The sequence below is a fragment of the Oryzias melastigma genome, linkage group LG1, assembly GCF_002922805.2.
Source record: "Oryzias melastigma strain HK-1 linkage group LG1, ASM292280v2, whole genome shotgun sequence".
Classification (NCBI taxonomy): Eukaryota; Metazoa; Chordata; class Actinopteri; order Beloniformes; family Adrianichthyidae; genus Oryzias; species Oryzias melastigma.
In genome coordinates this window covers 28,098,292-28,103,549 of record NC_050512.1, presented here as the reverse complement: position 1 = coordinate 28,103,549, position 5,258 = coordinate 28,098,292, and the positions used below count along the sequence as shown (strand labels likewise).

General features: G+C 40.6%; 1 protein-coding gene across 4 annotated transcripts in view; it reads right to left on the bottom strand.

The window, feature by feature from the left end:
- Positions 1-5,258, bottom strand: part of LOC112157132 (axin-2) — a 125,654-nt gene that overhangs the window by 73,542 nt on the left and 46,854 nt on the right. For 3 of the 4 annotated variants that reach the window (XM_036213787.1, XM_036213786.1, XM_036213782.1), the window contains exon 3: positions 3,498-3,910. The gene's annotated coding sequence lies outside the window, so the exon portion shown is untranslated. The remainder of the gene's footprint in view (positions 1-3,497; positions 3,911-5,258) is intronic. The other variant, XM_036213788.1, reaches the window with a different exon arrangement.

The following is a 5,258-nucleotide window of genomic DNA, read 5'->3' as shown; positions in this document are numbered from 1 at the left end:
CTCACAAGTCATAAATTGACACGGAGGGTCCTTAACCAAACGTCAATTAGAGACGCGTTATGAGTAAAATGTGTTGTGCTGTCATATGCTATTTTTTTTTACAGTGTTTTGGAATTCTGTAGTTGATATTATTTTTTAAACCAAACCAATCAAGAAAACTTAATGTTAAAGACATTTTGCTTTTTATCCAGTTCCACTAAACCAGTTATAAACGGTCAAACAAACTTATTTATTGATGTACCATTTGCCCCTGAACTCACCACCGCTAATAGTTCAGTGGTGATGAGTGTAGAATCAAAGGAAGAAAAAAAATTCCCTGGTCTCAACAACCTAAAATAACACAAAGTTATTTTTTTATCATTAGACAAGCTTATATGGAACGCTTCTTAAATCAAGTACAACAAAGTAGTGTTTAGCTAGCAGCTGAACATGTTTTAGAACAATGAGATACATTCTCATTCTCCACCACAAGATACAGTCTCAAGTCTTTATCTATAAAAGCTTCCATTGGTTATCCACTCTACCTTTTCTGACGATGGTGGTAGTTTCTTTAGAATATCCATGATTTTTGACCTATGACAGTACTTGCAGCAGAACTTTCCGAAGCCACTCGTGTTTACATATTTAATTTTGAGTTAAGGTAGGGGGTAGGGTTAGATAATTGCTTACTGACTACGTCTCCAACATGGTAGCAATGTATCGCACAAAAATTGGAGATTGAAGTAAGCTATTTTCAAAAGGTGATGTCACACTCACTCTGTCCAGTTCTTCGCTACAGTCAACGTGTAGGAACCTTTTACAGCAAAAAGGTGGGGGGGTATTGATGAAAAATATTTTTTATTGCATTAAGGTAAATAGTTTATCAAAACCACCAGCTGAAAAGAGACTCAAACATGACCAAACCAGGACTGTCAGGTCCAGACCAGGTTAGGTTGCACTCTCTCCTCAACATGATTGATTTTTACCAGTGTTGACTTTCCTTGGAAAGTCGGCTTTGTCTGACAGGTGTGAAAGCTCACCTGAACTGAGGTGCAGATCAAACAAGACAAACCCAAGTCTGTCAGAAAACAAGGTTTGAGTTTGTTGGTAAATGATGCAAGCAGCTCGTGTTTTTGAACTTGTCGGGAAAACTCCTCACAGCTTCATTTTAATGAAGACATTCACACAGATCTCCTGGATAAACAGAGTACTGAGGAGGTGCAAGTGCATGTAACAGATGATAGGTGTGAATCCTCATCTGATGTGATCCCGATCCACATTAGAACAAGGATTTCTGTTTGCAACCAAAAAAAAAATCACTCATTTTGTTCATTTCAATTGATCAAAATGTGTTTTTGTATAGATTTTTATTTTCGTTATTGTGACACACAGACACTCACACTGCAACGATGGAGCAGCTACGTCACCTGACCTACATCACTAAAGGCCTAAGAGCTCAGATTGACTCGTGACCCGATGAGCCAAACGATCCAAACCACCAACTCTGATCCACAGCAGCTACAAAGTAAATCCTGGTGCCCTTGTGAAGAACTGAAACAAATTGAATTTAAATTGATTAAGTTGACGATAGAGCTTTAGGTTTTGATCACAAACATGTAAATAATGTAAATAGCTTGAATAGCCTAGGCGGCTGGGTGGCTCAGTGGGCTAGGTGAAGGGCTGACACGCAGGAGCCCTGGGTTCGATTCCCAGGGCTGTCCACTGATCCCAACCCAGATTGGGTCCTTAGGCAAGACCCTTGACACTGCTGCCTAACTGGGTCCCTGTGCCCCTCAAGTACAGGGTTGTGTCAGGAAGGGCATCCGGCGTAAAAACTCTGCCAAAACACTGATGTGAAACAGTGGGTGCTGTTACGCTGTGGCGACCCCGAAAGGGATAAGCTGAAAGTGAACTACCAAGTACTAGCTTGAATAGCCTAAATCAGGTCCATGGGCCAAATGTGGCTCGTGTTCAAATTTCCACCAGCCCACAGGCTCCTGTCATAAAAACAATAATATATAGTAGCCAGCAGTTTGATTTTCTAAAAAACTGTACGTACAATTTAATTATTTTAATTGGCTAAATTACATTTTTAGCCATTATAAATCTTTCTCTCAACCCTCTGTGACACTTTCTAGACCATTTCTAAAATATTAACTGGAAATAAAAAAGATAAGTTGACAGTGGGGGCTAACGGTCTGGTGGAAATTGGTATAATTTTTCAGTGAAATGTAAAAAACTGTGTTTGTATAATAAGCCAAAAGACTGTGGCTGTCTTCAAGGAGTTCATGGTCAAGAAGGACGAACAAGGCAAGGCTTGTTGTTCTTTATAACCAGGGCCAGTGGGAGCATGTAGATGTTAAATAGAAGTGGCCCCAGGATGGAGCCTTGGGGAACTCCACATGTAATTGACACAAAATATTTCCTGTTTTTCAAGTACATTTTAAACCAGTTTAGTACTGGCCCAGCCACCCAGTCGTCTGAGTAGCGTAGCGTGGTCGACTGTATCAAATGCGGTACGGAGATCCAATAAAACTAGAACTCACATATTTGCACTGTCTGTACACCAGACAGGACATGCTATCTATGACAAGCTAACTGGGAATAAGATGGTCAGATGATGCAAAAGATAATTTGGGTAATGCAAAAAAAAAGACAAATTGATAGTAATTTGGTTAAGTTGTATTAAGATGTATTTGTGTGCTATGTGTAGAAATGTTACAATTAAATTCACCTCACCAAATCTGGCCCTCTTTGCAAAACGTTTGCCCCCCAAAAGATTATTTTTTTGATATTGAAACATCACCAGAGATACTCTACGACTACAACTAAAAACACATCAATCAGCAGAAACTTTTTATCATTTAAATTATTTATTTGAATTTTGGCGTGCAACAAGAATCTTAAACTAACTCTTTTTTTAAAATATTTTCTTTCATCTGCACCATAACTGATAGGTTTATGTGTGTTTAAACAACACACATAAATCCAAACTAGATCAATCCAACAGAAAATCTACAACAGGGCAACTCTTGTGATAAAAAGAGACAAAAAAATTGAGCAAAACAGAAAAATTAGTGACCATTGAGCAGAGAAATGTCAGCAATGACATGAAAATAGGATTAGACGATCATGAGTGATCAGAAACATGAAGAATCTTTTCTTAAACATGTTGGGTTGCTGTGTTGGCGCGGGCCGTGTGGGGAGGGCGTGGACAGAGCGTAATTGATTCATGAACAGCAGGGAAACAGCTGAAGTTTGTTGACTGCGTTCTTGTTTCATAAAAGAGTACATCTAATCTTAAACACATGGCAGAAGCCGGGGAGTTCATGCGTGACAGCGCGCCGCTTATGGAAAAATACTTGCTTTATCTTCTTTCTCGCAAATGTATATCTGCTCCGTTCCAGGTGCTGCAGGTTTTCTGTGAGAATCCAGAGAAAGTCGCCACCCTCGAGAAGCTGAGCTGGTGTTGAATATATATTTTCATTCTTAGGTCTTGTTCATTTGTGTAAAGTTACCTGATGTTTGGGTTCTTTTTCAGCCACATTGGTTTTGACGTTTACACGTTGACAGCAGGGGTGGAGTTGGAGGTGGGTGTTCTGTAACATTTGCTCGTGGGTCCGGCAGAATGTTTACCTCCGAGCTGTGATGGAGCGAGGACACGAAGAAGAAGAAGACAGATGGGAACAAAAGGGAATCAGTTGCAGCGGATCATCTTACAGGAAGCACACGCTCTGATACTTTAGCCACTGACCTCTCCCGCGGAGCGGGGTGGGGGGGTCGAGGCCTCCGCGGGCCCCATCTGCGGCGCTCGTCTGGATGTGGCCGTGTGCAGCACCTGGGCCCACGCCAGCGCCCGACGCCCCTTTGAGGCGGTCAGACCGGCCGGCCGGTCGGAGCCCGCCTTTGATCCCGCGCCAACTATTCATCTCTGAAGGAAGAGGAAGAGCAGAAAAAAGGAGAAAAAGATAAACAGAAAAAAAGAACAGGGGGGGTGGAGAAAAAAAAGTCAACCTCTGCTGCCAATTATTGGAAAAAACATCAAGGTCTGCTCTGGCTGTGAAAAGAGAGGAAAGTGAGGAGAGGAGGTAGATGTTTGAAGGCCAGCTCAGTGTTAGTCGCTGGATGGCGGCGAGCCGAGGCCGACTCGCACCAGGTGATTACAGGTGAACACCGATATTTGTCTGACTCTCACTGTCTTTCTTTCTACTTTCTTTGTTTTTTGTTCTGTTTTTCACCTGCATGCAGTCTTCTCCCCTTCTCCTTGTTTCGTCCTTATCTCTGCTTTCCTTTTCATTGCAACCAAATGCTGCTGAGCCAGTTCATGAGAGGAAAAAGGTCATCTCTGTCTGCGGAGATGCGTCTGTCAACAACAATCCTTTTGTCTTGAACGCACAAACACCTACTTGGAGGTGTGTCTAAGATTGTGTCATGTTTTTGTGCTTAAAAATAAAGCTGCTTTTTCAGGCGTTCTGATGAAAGTCTGGTTTTTTGATGACATATGATATATAATACAAGAAAATAAGACTAAAATGTCCTTTCTGAGTAATAATGTGTAAATTCATTGAAAAAAAGAGGAAAAATGCAGTTTAAAAAAATCGTAATTGTTATGTAAAAAATATTCTGGGCAGACCACAAGCTCGCTGCTCCGCGTCATTACCAAGCCTGCACTCGTAGACAAATAGATCCATGTACGTCTTTGTTTTCCTCGTCTGAGCTGGGATCTGGATCAAAACTGGACGGCGTGATAGCTCTGATGTTGCTCATGATTTTTGTGGCACCAGTAATGTTAGGTTGAGGTTATGAGGAACTTAAAGATAGTGAGAAAGAGTGTAAACAAACTGTTGATGGGAAGTGGGGGTGGACTTACCCTGAGCCCACAACTTGGAGACGAAATAAACTACTGCCGTTCTGCAGAAACTATGTCCTACCTAGGCAAGTCTTTTTTTAATTTAATTTTGGCCAAAAAATAATACAGTTATCATTAAAAGACAACTGGAAACACTTTTAAAATAAGTCAAAAGATGATCGGAGTGGGCCATAAAACAAACATCCTCAGTATAAAGTACGCTTAAAGCCCCGAAAGGGACGCTGAAGTAAAAAAAATAAATAAATAATATTTAAAATTTTTTTTAAAGATAATTTGTTTTTAATTCAAGCAAAATATTGTTAATGTTATTAACAAGTGTTCACCAGATATTAACTGGTGTGCACCTCTTAGTAATCAGGAAAAAAAATACTCCAATTTTTTGAAAAAAAACCCAACAGTTTTTTTACTT